Source organism: Ischnura elegans, chromosome 9 (genome assembly GCF_921293095.1).
Source record: "Ischnura elegans chromosome 9, ioIscEleg1.1, whole genome shotgun sequence".
In the NCBI taxonomy this organism is placed as follows: domain Eukaryota; kingdom Metazoa; phylum Arthropoda; class Insecta; order Odonata; family Coenagrionidae; genus Ischnura; species Ischnura elegans.
This window is the reverse complement of record NC_060254.1, coordinates 96,088,828-96,113,231: the sequence shown is the minus strand read 5'-3', so window position 1 is coordinate 96,113,231 and position 24,404 is coordinate 96,088,828. Positions and strand designations below refer to the sequence as shown.

Genomic DNA, 24,404 nt, shown 5'->3' with positions numbered 1-24,404 from the left:
ACCAAGGCCTCCGTTTAACCTCGAATCAGCAGGGCATTAAAATTTTTTAAGTGATACATCAGATTAATAACAATTTAGTTACAATGCGCCGTGTCACGGCTGCACAAAAATATCTCGCGGATGGGTCGAAAAAGGTCCTCTCTCTTTTGACGCACTCAAAAATTCCATCTGACCAAATAAAATTCCAAACATTTTTCCGAGTCAAAGGCAAAGATGACTTCAAGGGCTCACTTACTTAAGGTTACGCAACCACGCATTCCTCAAGGTTGAAGTCACGTACCGACCGAAATACAGGTATGTTATCCGTAATCTATAAACTCCACCCGTATGGGAAGGAGTAACTTACTTCCATCCGTTACCTTAAAACTCATTAGCCATTTGCCACGCCTAAAAACACGATCAAATTAGAATATTTCGTAGGTGAATTGAAAAAGATCTTCAATATTATATTCTTTCCAAGATTACAACTATCCAAGCGCAATTACAGGTATTTATTTAAGTCTGGGAAGGAGGCTCCTACTTCCATCCGTAACCTACAAACTCATTCGCCATTCGTCACGCCTAAAAACATGAGATTACAATTAGCCAAGTGAAATTCCAGGAATATCTTCAACTCCTGAGAAAATGATCACACTCACAGCTCACTTATTCACATAAAACTTTTACGCAACCGCGCATTCCTCACGACTGAAGGTCACCTCCTGACCGAAATTCATGTACATACTCCTATCCGTTAACTTCCCAAAAGAACCCATCGGCTTAGGGACCTTATCACCGGGGGTTTAGACTCGTAACTTTCGGTCGGAATAAAACCACCGCGGCGGCATGGCACGGACCGAAACGGGAGGGGAGCGGGGTTCACTTGTCATTTGTCACGCCGGAGCACAAGACGATCCGACAAGGACGGAATTCACTTGACTTTCCCGCCATCCGTGAAACGGTCCAAGGACTACGGAGAGTATAACGCCCCAAATCCTTTCTATATTCCTCTTTCTCCTCTCCCAATCTTGGATCCCTTTCTCTTCTGACTGCATCTTCAACCCCCAGCGCCACCTACCTCCTTCACCGAGCGCTTTCTTACTCCCGGATGCCGTCGGCGGCGGCGTCCCCGTAATGTTGGAATCCCGGATACTTTCCCCATGCATTATATGACTTGCACTTAAAAAGACACGGTATTGGGAAAGCCCTCTCTTCATCTACCTTTTTTTCCTTTCCACGCGTGCCCCACACACACGAAAATCCTTCCTTTACAACCCTATCCCACCCTCTCCATGAATCCTGTGGCCCATCAACACCCTTCCGGTGAAACGGTGCGCTCAAAAAGAAAAAAAAAACCGACAGCTAATCCGAGACGCCGCGCCACATAATTCCTGGGTCAAGCAGTGGATTCCGGTTGGTTCGTGCGTACTTCGAGTATAGGAGGAATAGAGGCGCCAACAGGGGAAATTTCTAGGTCTCAACAACCTCGTGCACCATATACAACGGGGACCAGTGGCGTAGCCACGAGGGGGAGTTTCCGGGTTACAAAACCCCCCTCGAGCCTTTAATAGAGTCGCCAAAAACGAGTAAGATGGGCTCAATAAATAAAAAAATGCCTTATTTTAATGCATAAATACTCGTACAAAATTACTGATTTTGAGCCCTAAAAATCACGTTTTCACCATTTAAAAATCGCCGGAACCTCCTTTTCCCCTGGGGTGTTTTCCGGGTAGGGCCCCGAAATCTCCGGCAAACCCCCCATTTAAAAATACTGGCTACGATACCGATGGGGACGTAGCTCAAATAGCGAATGCGACATGTACCAAAATCGATACCTGGGGTTTCCAAAATTAGTTAAATTGAGTTTTTTTTCTCTTTCTTTTGACCTCAATTTTTAACGTTGATTGTTGGTTTTGACGTTTTAACGTTGGTGTCATGGCGTGTAGGTCTTTAAGAATTAAATGCAACATTTTTGGCCAACGTTTCGGTATATTTTTTTTTACCTTCATATACTTTTGAATATGATTTTTTATTTCAAACAAAGTCTATAAGTTATACATAAATATATAAATAATAAACAAATCATATTCATTGCAAAAAAAAAGTCCGGATGAAGGAAGAAAAATATACCAAAACGATGTCCAAAAATTTTGCATCCAACATAAGTATACTGAACATTTTCCCGGTCTCGGTTACGATGGGGTAAGGTCTTCGCATGCTAATCCAGGAGTCGCGGGTAAGAATCCCGCCTGGGTGAGTTTTCTCCATACAGGGTTTGGATGTATGTGGCTGTCCATTCAACTGTAAGAGAGGACTGTCTACTAGTCTTTAACTCGGTTGATAAATAAAAACGACATTATTGTTACTGTAGAAAGAATTAGGCGAACACGATGACGAAGCAAGATCTAATGTTTTGCTTCATACACTCATGCTCACGTATTTTTGGCTTCACACAGTCGTTAAATAAGACCTAAATACCAGTCAATCAGAGTGAAATCTGATTGATAAGACGCCTTCGTAAGCAAACAAACTTTTGGCTCACACGCTTCTGGCATATAGACATAATCAACCTCTTTTTTATCAAGATAAGCTTTTTTTCATTTTTTACAACTAAAAAATCTGTAAATAACACGTTTCGATACTAGTATCTACAGAAGAAACAACCAGTCTGAGAACAGTAGGACAGATTCAGGTATAACCACCCAATCCAAACATTAAGTCTCTGTTTAAGCATAGTCGTATATTTTTTATCCCTGCTTTAAATGAATCAATTGGTACAATTTTTAAAATGTTTGATATTAACTGTATGCACGACTGGCTCCTTGATATTTTATATTTACGTGCATCTGTTTCCCTCTTCATCACCAGTTTTGTACAATAAAAGAATGAGCAAATTTCCTACGTTTGACCTAATTTTAAATGTACAAAAAGGCTTTATTAAAAATTTAAACGAGAGGAAAATGTGTATTTTAATTAGTAATAAAATTATGGCAAAATAGGACCAATAATAATAATTTTTGCATTTGCGCGTGATCTCGAGCGTGGGAACGAAAACCTGATCCTATGTTGCTGGAATACTTCGGAAGCGCTCAGGTACTGAAAATGCGTCTCGAGAATTTAGGGACTTCGGCTCCATTCGGTCGCGAATATGAGACGACAACTTTAAGTACACGGGCCGTCTTGGATCTGTGTCGAAAGTTCCATTCCGGACGATGGTGGTCACTCGATCGTGAAGAAAGAGTGTGCTTGATTGATCTCTCTCTCAATTCCTCAGGAATACGAAATTCCCGCGGATAGCACAATGAGAATCAGATTTTACACGGAAAATCGGGGAATTTTTTGCCTGTGAATAAGTACCGAACAATTGAACCCGTCACGGATGCAAAGAACTTATTTTTACCCCAGTGCCCACGGTTCGACGCAATAAGCCGACTAGCAAGACACACAGTGGAGACCGTTAGCGGAAATTAAATTTTGTGGCAGAGAGTCAATTAAGCAATGCACTGCCGAAAGAGGCACCGATTAACACGAATTGATACGGAATATTTCATCAGGGATGAAGTAAATCCGAATAAAATCAGTTTTGGACTCACACGATGAAGGGAATAAAAGTATACAATAATCGTTGATAGATTTGAAGACAGTAAGACATGCTGAGCATAACAAGCTAGTTAATAGTTTTAATGGAGACCATTTAATCAATCGTTTTTGGCATAAACTCTGCGAAACAAATAATTCAAATGATTCTAATAATGCCATGATTATCATGAAAATGCTTACAGCAAATGAATAACTGGAGATTAATGCAGACAACTTAACATTTGAATTTTTAAAATTTATAACGAGAAGAAGGTTAAGTAGATATAGAGGTGGAATTTCAATACGTATGGCGGCAAGAAATAATATTGAAGACAGCGAAATTAATAATAAGGAGGAAACCTATGTTCCAGAAAATATGTACAGGCTCAAGTGACTCTAGGCTTTTTAGTGAGCTCACATCAAAAGGTAAATGAACAAACGGCTGCCGAGTTGGATTCTGCATCCGGGGGCTCAAAATATTACTCTAAATGCTAAGGCGTTTTACCATTTAACGGTGTTTATCAAGTGAAATCATGCACCACGCGGCAGAAAGTCGAATTATAGCTAATGCGTTCCGGAGATTCGCCTCATACGGTTACCGTTACGCCAGGCGAACCGAGCTATTATAATGACGAAAGGCTCACACAAAACACACGTCACAGACAAAAGAATGTACGTCAATTTAGGGTTGCTCTAATCTGAAAATTCCTTCAATGGAAGAAATGCTGATAAAGGACCTGCCAGCAGACAAATTAGTCAAAGGAATGCGATTAAAGTTTATCGCTACTTTACGTAATGTGAGGTTCTGAGTCAGAGAAAATTGAGGGAGGAAACAAGAAATATTACAGTAATCTGCTAAACTAGTAAGAAACTAATAGATAAAACATAAGGCAAACCTAAGGAGGTAAATAATAGTACTTACGTAGATATTAGAAAGCTATAATCTATTTGCTTGGCCATGAACAAGGTACTAGAAAGGCCCCGACCGAGACTAACGGCAACCTAGTTTTCCGCTAAAATAAAAATCTGTTATTATGGCATTTTCTTAAAATAATTACCTTATTTATATTCATAATACTTTAATACAGTGAATAATATATTTATAATTCTTTTCTATCAAAAGAACCTCCACAAAAAATCTTTCAATAACAATTTTCAACAGAATAAAAGTGCATCCACTCAAACAGTGAAAATTAACTTTTCAAGGACAGATTGATGAAAAATTACCTCTAAATATAGGAAAATATGTTTTTAGCTGTTTCCCACAAAGCGAATACCACTTGCAGTTTTAATATTAACGGAATAGAATGGAGACGCGAGCGATACAGCGAACTTAGCATTTATTTTTTCTAATATAACTATAAAAAATTATTCAAGAGCAAAAGAAAATCCGGAGATTTCAACGCGTGTACCTCCAGAAAACATTGAAGTGGTGTAATACCGAAAAATTTCGTTTCACCCTGCATGTACATATATCTGTGTAGTAGAAAATCAATCGTAAGGAATTCTTTCTACCTGGCACAACACGAGAGGAGTATACGAGGAAATGGAATATAGGTGAGAAAGATAGAAATGATAATAGGGTGGTTTCCTATTATTTTTTTATTGCCTAAATCGAAAGATTATTACTCCTGGAGTACGTATTTCACGCTTTTAGATTTTTAAATGACGATATCTATTTTTCGCGATTAAATGGAAAGTGAAAATTTTCAAGCGCGCGAAAACGCGACGCGTAAGTATGAATGCCGGAAAATCTCTCCGTGTGACGTTTTTCTGTTTCCCGCTGCCGCCATGTAAGGTGACCTTGAGGCGAGGCTTAGCGCTGATACGACGCAGGCTGCTAGCGGGTAGCTGAGTACCCTGCTAGCTGGTAGCGCTTGGCTTAAATAAGAATTATTAATACCTTATCAAATGAAGAAAACTTTCCGACCTTAGCCAGTTTTAATAAGTGATTATTAAGACATATTTCCCTGAGCTCTGCGCCTCATGCATGCATTGGTAACCTCAGACGATGTATAATTCCATTCTTCTCGTATAGAAACTAGGTCCCTGTGACGTCACGTGGAGTGGCATCGCATGGGCACCAATCTGGCACTTTTCAAATAAGGATAAAAATGGACCATTGCCTTTCGTCTAAACCGGTATTTCTAAAACCAAATAATTTGTATATTATGAATACAATTAAGGTGGGTAACGAATCGCAATCAATGCCTTTCGTTTTCTTTGATGAAGGAAGCTACTCTATTATACATTAGTGCCATTCCTGGTACCCTAAATTTAGATTTTGGAATTTAATACGAACTTATTAATGACTAAAAAAAACGTAATTGTATTTTCAATAGCAAAATTCACAGCTGGGCAGATATAAAAGGGAATAACAAACAAAAATATATGATTGGAGTAACACATGATCGGAGGAAGCTATGATAGCCATCCACGCTCGGAGCTACTGAAGCTATGGTAGTAAAGTGGTACTTAAAACGACCAGAATGGAAACTATTATTTTGCGAAAGACTGAGTCGAAACTTGAAGCAATACATCTTGTAACTATGCAATGAATGACGAAGAGGTACAAAAAAATTGGATTCCTGATGCAAGCATTCATGGACAGTGAACATCAAACGGCACAAAACTCAATGACAAATTTTTGACATCGAGATACACGGATGCATGAAATGATGTTTTATGCTTTGGAAACAATAGATATTCAATGAGGTATATAATATTGCACTCAGCTCATGGAAAATTAAGATAAACTGATTTTTAAGAACTTTTGGAGGCAAACAATAATATAACAATTAATACTTTAAAGAAAACATTGAAAATAAGGAAACCAGTTGATTAGGCTGTAATCATCATCATCATCAACGGTCAAAAATCCTAAGATTGGTTTGACGCAGCTGTCCACTCAACTCTCCTAATAAGATAATCTTTTCACACCTACTTATTTCTTCTCTTTCACATCCTTATTTATCTGTTCCCTATATTTTGTTCGAGGTCTTCCTTCTCCTTTCTAGCCATCTACTTGTCCCTCGACGATTATCTTGTATGCACTAAATAGGGAAAGTCTCCGCTGAATTTAATGAAGTAACAGCGGCATTGTGGCTTAAGACGCATTGCAAAAGATACAGAAGAATTCTACTTCTACATAATAACCCGCAAGCCGCCTAAAAGGCGTGTGGCAGAGGGTGTTAGGACACCAGCCGTTTAAAGCTAAAAAAAAATGAAGTTGTCTAACGAAGTTTGGACTAGCGTTTATTAAAGTCCTTTATGGTTCGGGGGAAAAACGAATTCCCATATCTATCCGTTTGGCAAAACGTCTCTCTTAATTTATCGCTTCTATCGGACCTGGAAATATAATGTGGCTCTAATATTATGTTCTCTGTGTCGCTCTTAAAGATATCCATTCTCAATTGTTCAAGGAATCTAAGCCTGGCGCGTAGCCTCTGAGTCTCCAGCGGCTCCCAGCCTAATTCGCATAACATCTGGTTAACGCTGGCTGTACTTGTTGCCCGTAGCAGTTTTTGACGAAACGCGCAGCCTTCCTTTTTATTTTATTCAGTTCGCTGATTAAGTATTTCTGCACCGGATCCCATACGCTCGCTGTATATCGCTCGCGTTTCAAGGTGCGATCGGAGGGGTGCGAAATAGCACCTTTCTTTTACTTTCTCATCCGAAAATCTTCCCACAATACGCTTGACGAATCCTAATTTCTTCAGGGCTATGCCGCAAATATTCTTTATGCGTGTTCCCCACGTGAGGTTCGAGGTTATCGTAACTCCCATGTACTTCACTTCGACTGTTACCTTTATGTTAATACCATCCACTGCATAAATATGGTTGTAGTTGGACGAATTCCGCAATACAGAGGAGTGGAACTTGGGAAATGCCTGAGAGAAGAAATCAAGAAAGTGAATTCAGCTGGAAAAGTGGTACGGCGAGTGAATTGAGAAGGAACGGTCGCGATCATCCCGACACCACTTGAACCACGAGAGGGAACAGACTGGAGGCTGAATAAATATTGGCACAGTCATCCGACGGCGGTTGGGAACTTCATATCTGAGAGCTCGACCCTCGGCATGGAACTTTATCCTTCTCCCATTCATTCTTCAGCAGATGCGTTGGTCGACGGTCGTGTCACAAGAGGGCGCTCACTCCCGCTCTATCGGTCACATTAAGTCTTTTTTCGTCTCGTTTTACCTGTTTAAAACTAGATCTATCGCCTAGGAATGTTTATATTATATTGAGTAAACTCTTGAAACGTGTACCAGTCTCTCAAGTATAAACAGTCCGCGTCAGAGAAAATACAGAGTAAAATATTTTCGTATTCAAGATACAAGTAAACGTTGACTGGAGTCTCCGCCTGAAGTAAACCAATAAAATTGCAAGATGTAAGCGAGTTTTGATATATGCATGATATAAAATGAAGCCCTTGCCACCATTTATGCATCTCTGATTAAAAAAATGTTGCATTAGAGAATATATTGACAGTTTCAAAATCCCACTGTGTTGTATTCCACATACTATTTATATCAAAATTCAACCGTTTTCGACCTTTCAGGTCATTATCAAGATGTTAAAGAAAACCGGTTGCGCTTTGTAATAAATACTGTGTGGAATACAACAAAGTTTATTTTTTAAATATATCATGTCACAATTCCACAAAAAAAACTCGCAAACCATTGATTTAATATACTGATTTAAATTTTTCATATTTAATAATCAAGAAAATGTTCCACTCTGTACATCCTTGAAACTTCCAGATGATGGGTAAAGTTTCAAACCAGTAATACGTCACGATAAAAGACCGGTTGATGCGTAGTCTTAACGGAATGCAGCCGTTCGGCCGAACTCCAGAAAGGAGATACCACTAGCGAGACAGAATAGGAAGGCGAGGAGGAAAAACAGCGCAGGGGAGAATGTAGGAGAATGGGCTTCGGGGGAAGTGGACGTTGGACATCTCCGGTAATCGCTCGCTCATTTCCTCGATATCCTTCGGGGGAGGAATTAGAATTACACTTTCCGCGGCTAATCTTACGACTAGCACTCGGCGAAGAGGGCTGAGGAACTCGATATCGCACCTCCTTCCGTCTAACAATTCGTATATTTCAGTGCGCTAAACTCTTATGCTTAAAAGGATAAGGCTATAAGAATTTTTAATTTACATACATTTCATAAAGGGCTAAAGAGTTTTCCATCTTGATTTCACAGCATGTACGAATTTTAAAATTTGTCTTCGACTCAAAGGATGATCACAAAAGGATGTTGATGGCACTTTGATTTCACTTTGATATCGTTTAAGCAGTTAATCATCTCACCGAAAAATACGTAAACATACAATACCAAAAAACACTTTCAAAACAAATATTTCGAGAAGATATTAATTTTCATTTAGACAGAATTCTGCTTACTGCTACTGCATAAACGATATCAATGTGAAATCAAAGTGCCACTAAGCACGGCAAATTCCACTCATTTCAGGCAACCAGAGGTTCATAAACGAAGTTACCTTCGGTCCAAAAAGGTTCGCGACCACGTGCAGACGATTTGAACCAATTTATTTCATTCGAGTACCAAACTAATGCTCTTCTCTGAGATTACTTTAGGTGGTACTCGAAGGCACTGCTAATTTGCTGATGCTGAATGCACTAAACATGATGACACAGGCTGTAGCTGAAACGTTGGCAATACTTCGCAATTTAGATTCAATTGGAGCGTAAAGATCATTCGACGTTAAAGTACCCGTATCGGACACAAGGGTAGTTTGAGAGATAACCTGGTCAATTAAGTCAGGGTATGAAGGTATTTTATTTACATACGATTAATACTGGGCTAAAGAGTTTCCCAACTTGTTTTAACGTCATATCCGAATTTCAAAATCACTATAGACGGCGAGGGTATGTTTCATTAATATTTAAGGACTAAACAACTATGGTGTTTGCTGAAAATATAGTCCACGATACGCCATCATAATGCATTACGTACAGTACAATCGCAGCTTTATTCATTAAAGTCACGGACAGTCAAAAGTTAAACGAGCATTTCGCTACCTCCAAGCCGCTATTTCACATAGGCACACAAGCGACGCTTCACCATTACGTGCCATGGCCCAGTTTCTCTCCTCAACACATCAAGCAGCACGAATTCTTCACCAACTTCCTCAATGGCCACGGTTAACAGAATAAATCATAAAATTTAAATGTTTCCAGAATGAAAAGCAACGGAGCGTAAACCAGGTTTTTGGCACGCTATGACCGCTCGGGATAATATGCGCTATCTTTATTAGTCTCTCCTGGTACAATAAACCACGGCCATTTTTCACGAACCAGTTCATCAACTGAAAGCATAAATGGTTCTCGTGTTGAATATCTAGGCGAGGAAACTCTTCATATTATGCATTGGCTCAGTAAAGCATAAAAGTCTGTTGATTGATCCATGAAAATGGATGCAATAAATGCTGCCTGAATCGTAATGAAGTAATGACAATTATGAGTGGTTTCTTTGAATCTCTTAGTCTGAAATATGCACCAAATGTCTACGGTAATTTTAGAATAAGTCATCAGTCAAACTTTGTTAGACAGGAAATACTGTCACCAGGAATTTGTTTAGAATTTACCGGATTAACTTCCACTCCAAGGATGAGACTAAAGGATATTGATGAATCATTTTTAAAGTGTTTGCTTGTTGAAATTCCAGTATTTATCTGCATGATGATGAACTGGTGAATTATATAGCTGTGATATATTTATTTCGAAAGATGTGATTTGGAATTTCATGTATTTTCCATGAATAATGAATTGATGAATCGATTACACTTTGTTTCCGAGTCATGATGAACTTATATCACTCTGAAGTATTTGCTTTTCTAAGTGTACTTTTGTTGAAACTTCATATAGCGAGTGAAAATTTATTTGTTTATTTTGTTACCCATAGCTCACTAGCTCATAAATTGCTTGTCCCATCAATAATGTTAAATTTTGCAACGCTCCAAAGGAATTTTTAATTTGAGAGCAAATAACATATTTCTATTTCTCATTTAATGCTCTTGAATTGCCATACCAGCTAAGGTAACGAGAAAAACTGTGGTGAAAAAGAAATGAGGTGCATTCAGTAAAGGATTAGGTAGCGTTATCTCTTATCCTTCCACCGAGTGGTTACACTGAGAGCCTGATTTGGGGGCAGAAGGCAATACAAAGAAGGGACCAGATAGGAATTTGTTCCCCTATGCGGTCAGAGAGGAATGTGTTGTCCCGGTTTCCTTGGAAATGAAATGGGCCTGAATTTAAAGTTAACAAAATAAGATTAATCTCACTCTGAGAAGGAAATGACTGCCGTCCGATTCCTCGATAAAGATGTCAACAAAATGGATAAGGAGCTACACAATCTTCCGGTTTGCTACTCACTTTTCCATAACATGACCAGAGCATTTGAGGGCTATTAGTGAATCATGCACCCAATGTCTTACAAAATTGTGCATTATTTAAAAAATGTACCAATCTACCCGAATTTAATTGTAAGATGATATGTCTTACAATAGAGCATGCATGGAGTTCCAAAACATTATGTATCTTCTAATACTCCACAATTATCGCGACCGAAAGTATTGGTATGGGGACTGAATGAAGATCAATTGCCCACAAGTGCCGGTGAAGTAATTTGTAAATAATATGTGATACCAGTAGATAATTCCATTTCGAGGAAAACTTAGCCTTTTACCAAACATACAACACACATTAACCAGGGTATTATGTAAATTCAGGCTTCCGATATTTGTTTATCAGAGTTAATATTGGCACAGTACACTTCCTCTTGAGATTAGAAAACTGATTACCATCTACAAACGTCTATTTGAAAACGCAGTCCGGTGATGACGCAAACCTCTACTTGAAAAAATACCAAATACCACCAGCCATGAGAAATATAAAACTGTGAGTCCCTTTGGATAACTAGTTACGAACAGTAGGAACAGCTTCCTTTTTTTGCCCCAACCTTTTTTTGGTAAACTGGTAGCTTTTCTGGTAACCTTTTCTATCTACCCAGTCTCCATCCTATAGGGAGTCGAGCAGGCACAAAATGCGTCATCGGTTTGACATGTCAAAAGATCCATTCGTACATCGATAGCCAAATTTATGATGTAAAATCCCTCACTTTCAATTTACTTGCAACATCACTAATTGTAAGATTATTTATAAAAGTAATGATAATATATTTGACCACTTCTCCATAAATCTAAGGCCATGAGAGTACGGGTGGTACCACCTAAATAGTAAAACCCCACTCATTAGGGTTACATCAATTATTCAAAGTCAACATTAGAAGCCCTATTTCCATGGATTCATGCCCATAATGTAACATTATGCTATATTTCAAGCATTGTCACCGTAAGAAATGTCAATTATGAATTCTGGGGTTCGTTATCGAAATCTTCCATGTAGTATTTGGGTTCCAAATCGGTGAAGAAGAAAAACAAAAACACATTTTAAACAGTCCAGTCGGCAAACAGCTCACTATATTTTCGCAAGATAACTCTCGTGTGCACATGTAAGACATTCCCAGAGAATGAGAACCCAAACGGGTCTCTAAATATTTCTCACGAAGAACACACTATTAGGAAACAGTAAATATTCACGTTCATATAGGTGTCAGAAAATATATCGCAGAGCCATGAACTGATTAAAAATTACATCAGAAGAGAAAAAAAGGCACTTAAATGTTTCCAGTAGATTCGTGGGAAAGGTGGGATCTACGCAGCCATTACAAATATAGCGTTCATTTTAATGGATATGCACTTCAAAATTGCGTTTTTTTTTACGCTTTCCGACATCCTTTCCTGCGTTTTGGATTCTACATAAAAAGATACCACGTGATAGCAGCAAAATTGGCCTTTAATCTCGTATTCCAATAGTATTACATTACTAATTAATTAATATTAAGCAGTTTTTTTTCTAGAGGTGAGTCCATGACGTTAGCAAAAAACTCCAAATACGCGTTTCGATGTTGATTCGAAAAATTCTCACTGGAAGCATACATAAACTGATGAAGTACCTTTGATGATAAATTATGTTTTTATCAAAAATGCATAACAATACCAAACCACCGTTTTTTTTAAATATTTATGTAGAGAATGAATTTACGCTCATTGGTCAATAAGAAACTCATTCATCAACTTCTTCCGCAAAGATTTGCATTTCAATGCAAAGCAACTGGAACAAACTTGAGCCCTGATGATGCTTTAATATAGAAGCAAAATAAAGGTGGAAAAAACGATGAATAATTCACTTATTGTCCAAACCTCAAAATCATCATCTTATTTTCCTGTTAATTCAAAATCGCCGATCATATCAAAGATTTTGAATTAACGGGAAAATAAGCTTTTGAACGCGCAGAGTCGAAGTCATTTCATGCGCTTTGTCGCGGATACAAATGGGGGCGCCATCCCCCCTGGCGGGGCCACCTATTGCCTAATTGCAGAAACACTAAATTGCAACTTTTTTATATCATAATATGGCACTGTCTTATATACGTATGTTTATAATCAGTTTAAATATAGCTCTCTTAAAATTTGAATGTGACTTATTTTTCATTACGATAAAGGTAAAGGTAGCTCAAGGTATATTTTGTGCCCTCTCTCCCTTGAGTTTTTTCTGTATCCGTTACTGCGTTTTATCTGTGTTTTTTTTATTTCTAACCGTGAATCGTCTTGGACATCTTGGAATGGAAAATAACATGGGTATGAAATGGAAGTGTGAATTAAACTTCGGAAAAGACATCGATGCGGCCAATTAACCACTCAACTCAATTTCAATCCAGTCAGTGCGATAATCGGCTCTTCTGTTCTGCTGAAAAACGAGAAATAACGGCAAGTCCACGCTAATTTTTTCCCCGAAACCTTTAAGCTTATCTTTCGTTAGGTACTAATAAAACTTTGTAGCTAATTTTTTTTCTAAACCCTCTCCTCCGGAATAGAATTCTCACCTCATATCGCGTTAAGATCACCGCGAACACAAGTCTACCATCTCCCGGCAGGGGGCGCAGCTAGGAATTAAGGCTGGGGGGTGTTTAAGGTGCAACTAATACCGGGGTGTGTGAGGGTATAGTATACCCACCAGGAAAAGCGGTAGGTACGAGATTAATAAATTGCGTAATTTTAAAGATAAATGGTTCAAAATGGTGAGTGTTACGGCTTTCTGAGGGATATTTTATTCATCCTTACACTATTCTATTAGTAATATCAATCCAATTAATTAAAATGGATTAAACTTAAAAATTTCAATGAGCTCTTGGGGGGGAGGGGTTTATCCCTCAAAATCCCCCCCTCGCTGCGCCACTGTCTCCCGGCCCTCGACTGTTCGCATTCCGCCACATTTCGGCGAGCGAACGATGAAGAGAGAGAGAGAAAGAACAGCGGTCGAGGTCGACCTGCAAGAACCATCCCCCCGGCATCTCAATCCCCCCCCCCATCACTTCCCCTACCTCTCCCGCCCCACTCCCCTATTTCCCCCCAGCATCCCGCCTCGCTCACGCCGGGAGATTCACTCGAGCATTCGAACGTCGGCTTCGAGCGAACGCGGAGCATTCAAGCGGCTCATGGCGGATGACTTTGACGGAGGATGGATACGAGAGCGAGGATCGGTGGGATTGGAGGATGGAGAGGAAAGGAGAGAGAGAAAGAATAATGGGAGCGAAGGAATAGAGAAAACAACTTTGACGGAGAGAGTTGAAACGTCCGCGCAAGGAATCTGCGGCGGATCGGAGGCGAAAACGAGACTCCGCCGATAAAAGATAGTAAGCTCGTGGAGTCTTTTCTTGTTTTCACCGGGTGAGATGATTGTAGGCCGACCTATCTAACGATTTGATCGTTGGATCATTCTTCCTCATAGAATGATTCTCCAAAGTCGTTAGAACATTAATAGCTTTGCTTGGTTTCGCTTATAGTAGGGCCCTCTTCGCTTCTATAGCGTTGAGGTGTTTTCCCCGTCCCGTTCCTTGCGCTCCTATCCTCATCCCAGAGGCGTCGATGGGCTCCCATCGCGGCGGCGCCTCTTTCCTTTCTCCTTCCTCTCCAGCCCCTCCCCGGGTGATCGGGCGTATAAGCCACGGGCTTGGTTCCCGGCCCCGGTGCGTTGTATCCCTGAAGGGTTGCGCCCTGAACCCTCATACTCTTTGTAGGCCGACCTATCTACGAAAAGTCATAGAAATTTCCTCCCTCATAGGGCATTTCTTTTCTGTAGATACAGTGGGACATGGCTTCACGAGTAGTGGGCCCCGCCGTTCCCATGGTGTCGCGGGTATTCCCTATTCTTCCCTTCCACACCTATCCCTTCCTTGGAGGTGTAGTCGGGCTCTCATCGCGGCGATGCCTCCAATCTTTCCTCAGTCCTTCCCCTCTTGGGATGGCGCGGGCGTAAAAGTCTCCGACTTGGTTCCCGGTCCTTAAGAGTGTACACTATGCGGGCCCGCCCTATGTGTCCGATTCCACTGTAGGCCGACCTTTCGACGGCTTTTCCATGCTATTGCAATTGGTCTTTTGGGCGTCTGATGACGATGGCAGAGGCAGCCATCGAAACGTCGACCTGCAATCAACTCACCCGGTGGAAAACCTGAAAAGACTTCTCCAGCGTCATACGCCGGACAATAACAAGATCGCAGATCGTAAGCTTGATGACGCTATTGATGAAATCTTCCGATGATCGGCATCGTGAAGGGCAGTTTCGCTTCGATGAGAAACTCCTTCAATCAGTCAGTCTTAGCCCTGTTTGCGATGGGGGAGTTTCTCATCGATACGTTGGCCTTAAACAGCTTTATCCGATGCCGAACCCGAGAAAATTTCATCAAAATTCCACCGTTTCACTTTAATAACGATCTCGCGGAGACCTCAGCCTTTGCAGAGGAAGAGAAAGGTTGGATAAGTGTCATATTGCTGGAGAACTTCGGCAGGCATAACCATCAAGAGTGTGCTGTAACTTCCGACTTGCCATGAAAGTTCCTTCTTTTTCCTTCATTCTCTTTTTCTTAGCACACACATTGCTTCCAACAAAACAAAGCCACCACGTCATTTCCATTAATTACGAGATATTTTGCATTTCGTATTCTTTCTGAGCTAGCACTAAGTCGTTCCCTGGATTAAAATATAATCTCACCGCTGAAAACAGCACTAAACTACTAAACTTGAAACAGCACTACAGCGCTAAAATTACTATAAAAGAAATGATACGCCTTATTTTTACATCAATGATATTCGCTCTCAGGTCTTTGACACTCAGATTATTTCAAGTTTGTTTCGGGGACGCTTCCAAAGTTAACTGTAAAACTCCCATTACTTCACGGATAAAATAAACATATTATTCCCAAAAATAATTATAGTAACGATAAATTTAGAAATGCATCTCGCACTAAGTTATTCTGCTCATTCCAGCAAGAACTATCACAAGTTGTAGAGAAAAACGCTAGACGTATTCACGTCGTGAGCATGAAGTACTTAGCGTTTCGCACCAAGAAACTACTGCAGTTAAGAAATGCAAAAATCTGCATTAACACAAAGCGACGGAGAACAAAAACCAAAAGGTGTTTGCTCTTCCCGTTTCCTTGTCAGCTACTGTGGCGAAACAGAACCGTGAAGTAGCTCCGTTAGTCTCGGATGCCCAACGGCGATGCGACACGGTGCGCTCACATAAGAAAAAAATGGAAACTGTAAACAGGCTTAACAAAACAAAATATCGAGGAATATTCAAATTTAATTCTTGAAAGCAACTTAGCGTATGATCTTCGCGAGCGAAATAATCATCACTGAATATGATGTATTTTAAGCGATTGAAGTACAAGTCAGTCACTGAAAAATATCAATAAATGAATGTATTATTGGCTTCTTTTCTTACTCTAAACTCGTCATAGTTTATTTTGTACTCTTCGTACTCTTGAATAAGACATGTGAGATAACCAAGTTTTCAATAAAGAAAGACATACCTGAATACATTTATATTAATGTAGATGCATCCGACTCAACTTAGCAGAATAACGGTTAGCTCGTAAAATTACAACACGATAACTAATGGAAACAGTATACACCAAACATTCAATACAAACTGGAAGTCAAGGTTCGATGGGAGCAGTTGAATTCCAACATTAGCAATCGGAATTAAGCGAAATTCAATACATTTTAGGAAAAGCTAACCAAGAAAACGATTATCTATTGTGACGTAAATAAAGTGTATCAGTATTAAAAGAATATATTCCTTTTAATTGATACTACGGAATAATTTTCCAAAAGAATAGCCTTTCATCTCTTTTCAAAAATCCCCTCCTCAAATCTTAACAAAATCTCAGAAACACAGTGTAAGTACATAAATTGTATGTTTTCAAACGCAATGCTATCGATGCATTCAACACGTTTAACACAAAAGAGCGTAAAGTCAGTCACAAATGTTATACTACCGATTAAAACCAAAGTCGACACATTTCACGAAAATCGCGTTAAATTCCCTTGCAAGGATTGCCAACGTAGATTCCAACAAATGTTCCTGGGCAAAACCGGCGCTTCGTGAAAAACACGGCAAAAAGTCAAGACTTTACACTGTCGATCAAAACCGAAATCCACGTATTTCACGAAATTCGCTCAAAATTCCCTTGTATTCATCATCAGTATGATTTGTCATTTTCGTTTCCAACAAATGTTCCTGGGCGAAACGAGCGCTTCGCGAAAAACACGGCTCCGACGACCGCATCACAGCATCCGAATCTCCGCGAACTCTCATGGGTTCACGCACCGATCGGCCGACGATCCTCACACGACGGACCGTCAGGTAAAACCACGCACACGCTCGCCGGCTCCGCGGCCTCAAGACCTGGGGGACCCCAAACGTGAGGGAAACGCACTCCCAAAGACGGGAAAACTCACGAGCAACGAATGAAACTCACCCGACTCGGCGGCATCGGTGTACGGGAAGAAATTGAGTGATTTCGTCCCCGAAGAAAGACGAGGTTATCCGGACGGGTTTATCCTCTTGTTATATGAAAAAAGACGAACGTCTCTGCAGTCTCGACGGCCGCTGTGAGGCCCCAAGACGAGAGAGATGAAAATTATCGTTTCCACCGCTACCGCCCGTAAAAATTCACTTCTTCCTCACTGGGTTACGTATCCGAGGTAGCTTAGGAGTAACGTCGTATCACACACAAAACACAACAACACTGTCACGTTGCACAAGGGAACGACTTCTGATAACGCTTGACGACACTACCTTGTTTCGCGCGGGACACCTTGATTGCACGTCCTGCCTCCGCTGAGGTCTCCGGTCGACTGAACTAGCCTTACCAGCGGCCCGCGATCCTTGTGTGTAATTCCCCCCACCCCTATCTACCTCCCCTCTCCCCGACCGCCTCCCTCACCCCTTCTCCCTCCCCTTCGCCGCCCCCATCTCGTGTCTCCCCCGCCGTCCAGCCGGCACTAACCCCACCCCAACCAACCACCTCATACCCCCCGCTCCCCCCAGACTGCTATAATATGAAGCTCTCAAGAGTCGAGTGTTTACGAAAAGGGAGCAAGTATTATAAAAGGTTAGGGGGGAGAGGGGGGTTCGAAGCCTTCCTCATTTCACCCTCCGAAAAGACGTGACGGAATATATATTCGATTAAGGGGACCCCCATCGCTGCCGCTAGTGTTTGTCTTTTATCCAAAAAATCACAATACGTAGTCATTTCAAAAAATAAAAAGTTTATCATTTTTGTTATTATCTATTTTGTAATTAATGTGCTTGCAAACTACTATATTATTTTTGTTCTTATGGATCTTCTTTCCTGAACAATTAATATTTTCCATAAAAAATTGTATCTATTTATCAGTTACGATAAAAATATGTATCACTTATGATAAAAAATTACATTATCAAATTTTTGAGACAAATCACCACCGTTCGATCGGTCGTGCTTCGTTTGTTTTATCCAAGCACATCACCTCTTAAAAACTTAAGTTATCAAATTCTTGATATTATTTCGCAACTCTTCAACATTTTTTTTGCGTAGTAATATCATGAATATAATAACTTTCCCTTAGGCAAAGAAAGAAAAGGAAGAAAAGGTTATTGCCTGACATCAGGTGTAGCGTTTTACGGCGCGGAAACATGGAAACTTAAGTAGGAGAACGAGATAAGGACGAGATAAGACAGGAGGCGTTCGAGATGTGGGTGTGGAGAAGAATGGAGGAGGTAAGGATGACAAAAAGGAGGAGGAACGACGAACTCAAAGCACAAAATCAGTTAGGCAGTATTCTTGGCAAAGTCAGAGCTGGGAAAACTAATGGGAACACCTTTAATGACTTACATGATGATTTTACAAGATAAACCACTAGCTACAAATAAAATTAAAATCCGTTAAATCTTTTGTTTCATTATTTTCTAAAGCATTTTCCGGGATGACAGGTACAAGCGAAGAAAGCAATTTTTTGCAGTCTAAAAGTACATAGTAAAATACAGTGAGTGACTCAGTAAGGTATAAAATTATCGAATTCCACGACGTCATTTATAGAAAAGATCATGACTTCATTGAGGAATATTGAACACTCTTTCTCCAGGTGCTGTAGCGATTCCAAGGTTACAAAATTTAGTTTTTGATGGTGATATCATTTCTATGCCGCACGAAGCCACCCATCTGTGACAAATTTAAATTTAACTCGCTTCATTTAATCTTTCCAGGTGTCATCACACATAACATTAATATTAAAAAGGGGGAATATATTACGAAAAGGGAAAATAGCTAACCTATCAAAGGATTTTATCATATTTTTAATTTTACTCCCCTTTCAAAGACTTATACGATAAGCCATACAAAATGTGCGTGAATGTCACGTTGATAAGCTAATGGACAACCAAGATGTGGTCAATTTTGGCAAATTCATGTTAATCACTGATGGAAACCGATAGAGCCAATCTGATAATCCGTTAAGCTTTCCGTGTTAGACGTTTTGGAAAATCGAGGGACGAAAACTTTCGGCTTGACTGGCTGATGAAATGACGCATCCAAGTTGCCTTCGCTCCTGTCCTCATAGATTCCTCCACTTGAGAGCGCAAATTTGTCACGAATGTTTTCAAAAACACACCTCGCACCTACTTCCATAGGCGGCCGAACGTATTTCCAGCATTTTTCATATACTTTTACTTACGGAATCGAGGGCAGAAAACGGACGAAACAGTGACCACCACTTACTCATCCAGTAAATAACGAGATATACATGCACACGCATGGGCGTAGCCAGCGGGGGAGAGGGGCAACTGCCTCCCTCTAGAAGCGCAAATAAATTTAGTTCAAAACAAAAGTTAAGAACAAATTTTCCTATTGAAGAAAAGCGATAGTAGTATAAGACATGGAACTAAAATAAATATCATTATTTTTTTAAAGCAAATAATTATAAAAACTAATAAACTGCTGTCGTAATTACCTTAAAATTTTGGTTTCATTAACCTTTTCTGCGCAAAAAAGTTACAACTTGAATGACCACGCCTAGTTTTGATTCTGGGTATGCCCATGGGCACATGAGTGCGATCTTACAAAACGAATATTAAAATACAGGATCCAATCAGTTATAATCCATCGTGCTTCACAAAAATGAGGAGGATAAAAATCGAAAACTGCCAGACTTGCTTCCAATCATGAGTTAAAATTAACGGTATTACTTTAAAATTCGATGAATCACTAACAGTTTCTTACAAATTATCTCAATTTTTAGACTTCCTCTCAAAGGGATGACTCTCATACTATCGTTTGAATAAGCCGTTTGTCAAATAATCGTTTGATTATCGTCTCCGAGCCGAACAATATTTATATCAGACGAAATGATACGCGCTAAGAATTAGGCTTAAAATTAATGGAATACTATTTTTATTTCGTAAATTGGAATTAATATTTCTAAGATAAGGGAAACTGAAGGTCTAGAACTTGCTAGGGTTAATTATTATCAGTTACGTATTTCTGCTTCTTAAAAACTCAATAATTTTCACAGCAGTAAAGTAAAGGTATTCTAAAATATGATTCCTAACAAGGAACATGTTGGGAGATATATTTCCTCGAATCACTTATCGTTACCGATCTAAAAGTGTTCGGGAAAAGGATACAAGTCGCCGTTTGCTCATTTGCATGCACGGCACGCGAATGGTCCGAGTGTTTGAAGACGAGGCGAAAAAAAGAAAGAAGTAATAACAACGTGAGTCATAGGTCAAGAGAGGAGGAGCTAAGAAGGCAGTGACGCACGGAATCTACGTGCAAAAATAACAAGCGATCCGCGAATGGATTGGGCGTTTTCCGGACAAAGGGAATCACATCCAGAAATCTGATCGTGATGTCAAGAGGGAAGAGACTGAAGACGAGGAAAATCCAGGCTTGTTTGAAGAGGAATTTGCACCATCGACTTGCGATGGCTCGATCTATGGATCATCGAAGTTTGCCATTCATAATGCCCCGTTCAGATTACGATTGTTCCAACAATCGTCGGAACTATCGTGCATTCACACAACGATGGCTAAAACCTGTGTTGCCCTCAAGTGCTGACATCTAAAGTGAACGAGGGATTGACGGTTAGCAAAGCTGTTGAGGTATGCAGGGTCAAGATATTACTGTGTTCAACGTGTGTTTAACGAATAATTTTTCTTCCGCCCATATTCTTCCTTGTTTGGACAAATTCATGAAAAAATAGAGCGAAGGGAGTTTCAAAAAATTTTCGACTTTCTTTTGTCGTTTCCTCTTCCGGTCTCCCAGCGCCTAACCATCGTAAAGTGGCAACGTTAGGAACTACGTGAACTATTGTCAGGACACGCACACGGCTAGTTCGGCCAACTATCGTTAGAACGATCGCTAGGACAATCGTAATCTGGACGAGGCATAACCAATCACTCGTCCTGTATCGATATTTCGAAGTGTGGTAGTCAAGTGGGTGGAGCTCTTGGCAAGTGACAATCGCTGGCATCGTCCTTTATCCAATCAGAAAGCACGGCCGCCGATAGCGATTGTAACGCCACGCTTGTACGACAGTCGTAATTACCGAAAGTGACGGAATAAGCGCCGGAAAAAGGGACGGTGGGAATGACCGTGTGATTCGGAAAATGATGGGTCGAGCGATCACTATTTTGGTCCCCGAAAAATTATCCCTAGAGCTATCATTCTGAGTGACGGAAAAAGTGGTCTAGGGTTTCCGACTTTAGACTGTGGCGAGCTCTACCCTCACCTATCCAAAATAACATTCAGATTGAATCAATGAGTTACCAGGCGAGGAATGAGTGCGGTTACAAATTAATTTTATTTTCCTAGGAAGGTGAGCTTGGCACTGTTCGGAATTTTTCCAATCGGTTTTTATTTCCGAATGGTTTATTTCGATTGGTTGCTTCGCGATCGGAATTCGCTGTCGAAAATTTTCATTTCGATGACGAGGTGAGTTCTCATAGTCAGTCGTGGGAGTGAAAATTTTAATATATTGGAAAGCAACCGGAATTAACCACTCAGAACGAAAACCAATCGGAATAGTTCCGAGCAGTTTCAAGCGGACCCCTTCAGGTCTCGCGAATACTACGAATTAATGAGCAATCGATAACACAGGCCAACAATGAAAAAACTTTTTTACTGAAACTACCTTTTTATTATGTTTTTAAAGTTGCTGAATCCAAATATGATGGTTATAAAGTTGTATCGCCCACCATTTATTCACATTTTACAGTAAAATTTATGAAATCGAGCAATATTTTTAGAATTTAACAGCTTTTTTATAGTTATAATAAAATTGAAGAAGTAGGTCTAATGAACGAAGATAATGGGGGATTACTGTTGGTACTTCATCGAGAAGTTCAGCAAGCGATTCATCGCAGAAAAAGCTACACAAGAAGCTTCAAGGAAAAAAGGGAAAGAAAATGTAGACCAATTCCAGTTGACAAGTGAACCCTGTATTATCACGCTGTAGTAAATACAAACAATTTTATCGCCATGTAGTTAACAGTATATACAAAAAAATTTATGATGTAACACAGTGTTTCATTGATTTCCCTATATACCGTATAGGGGTTTTAGACTAAATATTAAATACATATTGCTTGGAAACTATGGGTGATACAAAAAAACAAAGGCCAGGTTTGGAATCGGCACATAAAAATCTATAAAGATCAGCCTTATAATAAAAAAAGTTTTCAAAAAACATTTTTTTGCTGGCCTGTGTAATTGAACCCACTGATTATCACTAGACCATCGAAAGCCGTGGTCGGAGTGAAAATTTTCAAGCACGGCAGATTTCGATTATGTAAACGCAGAAAAATTCCGATCGCGTAGCAACCATTCGGATTAAAAACCGATCTGAATAATTCCGAACAGTTTAAAAACACACCCCCTCATGTCTCGCAATAGTAGGAATGAATGAAAAATCGCCGATTGAACCCATTGATTACCATTAGGCCAATCGAGAGTCGATGGTGAAGAATCACCCATCAAACAAGCCTAACATTATAGGGGGCCTATGGAATGGCAAGAGGTAACGCTGAAGAATCCCACGGTCTCAGTGGGCGGATTCTCTTCCCTTCGCCTCCCTGACGTCCACTCACCTGACCGAGGAAAACACACACCCAACTCCCCCTCCTCCGCCAATATCTCAGCCGTTCCGTCTCGCCAGCCGGTCAGCAAACACTCCTTTCCTCGAATCCGGATTTGCACACGCGAGCCTAACTGTTCCTCCCAAGGACATTTTTCACCGGGCATTGACAGGAATAGAGAGACAGGCTTCCTGTCAAAACATGAATATTTTTTGGAAGGAGTAATAAATAATATCCGATCGCTTTCCTGGACGATTTGAATTCTAAGAAATTGATGTAGATTCATTCTAGATGAAAAACTTACACTTTTTTTCCACAGGATTTTTTTATTAAATCACGACGACGGTTTCGATGGTAACGTCATCTTCTGAAAGACAAGACGACGACCGTCATCTTCTGGTCCATCAGAATACGACGTTAACCATCGTATGAAAATATTGCCGTGATTTTATATAAAAATACTGAGAAAAGCAAAGTTAGTCCATCAAAATGTTTAGCAAATTCCACAAAGTGTCGCCGGACACCACCAAATTTAGTAGATTCATTCATTATAATATTTATTCTAAATTAATTTGTAACTTTTTCAAAACCGAACAATCAGAAAAACTATGCCTTAACAACATTAGTTGTTTACACATCTTAGCTAATCTCAAATCCTAATTTTTTATACATTGTTTTATTGTTCACTCAACAGCCTAATAATAATGTACTAATTAAGTAGTATATCTATGTTTATTCATCCAGAGATGCAAATAGGAAGTGTACGATCTATATTATTATTTAAATCTGAATAAAATGATAGTGTTTATTACCTCTTTTGGAATATCTCTAAGATATAAATCGTGCATAGTGAGTTCATTTAATCCTAATCCTATTTTTCCGGGTTCCTACTGATGCAATACCAAAGTCGGTTGATTTTATTGATTATGGTTCACCTGAGTAGGTAAGCCAGCGACCGGAAAGAAAGATAGTGTGGTACATATCGAAAATGAAATCAAAAGAAAGAAAAAGAAAAGCGGGCCAGAAAGCAAGAGGTCCGTGGTTCGGTTCCTGACCCAGGGAAATTTTTCATACTGGAAATTCCTATAAATGTCTTTTTGATGTTTGAACATCTCATTCCCCATATGCCACCTAGCAGTGCCGCAGCGAGGGGAGGGGGGGATAAAAATAAATTCATAAAATTTGGGGGATAAATAAATTTATTCCTACCTAGGTTTTGACGTTACTAAGTCATCTTAATGTTACTATAATCATCATCAGTGGCGCAGCGAGGGGGTGGGTTTGGGGGATAAACCT

General features: G+C 39.9%; 1 protein-coding gene across 3 annotated transcripts in view; it reads right to left on the bottom strand.

Moving 5' to 3' along the window:
* LOC124164863 (serine/arginine repetitive matrix protein 2-like) overlaps window positions 1-24,404 on the bottom strand; it is a 300,271-nt gene that overhangs the window by 21,713 nt on the left and 254,154 nt on the right. Inside the window, exon 1 of one of the 3 annotated variants that reach the window (XM_046542075.1) lies at window positions 17,473-17,848. The exons of the other annotated variants lie outside the window; for them this stretch is intronic. The gene's annotated coding sequence lies outside the window, so the exon portion shown is untranslated. Of the gene's footprint in view, window positions 1-17,472; window positions 17,849-24,404 lie in introns of those variants that run through there. 3 annotated transcript variants of the gene reach the window in all.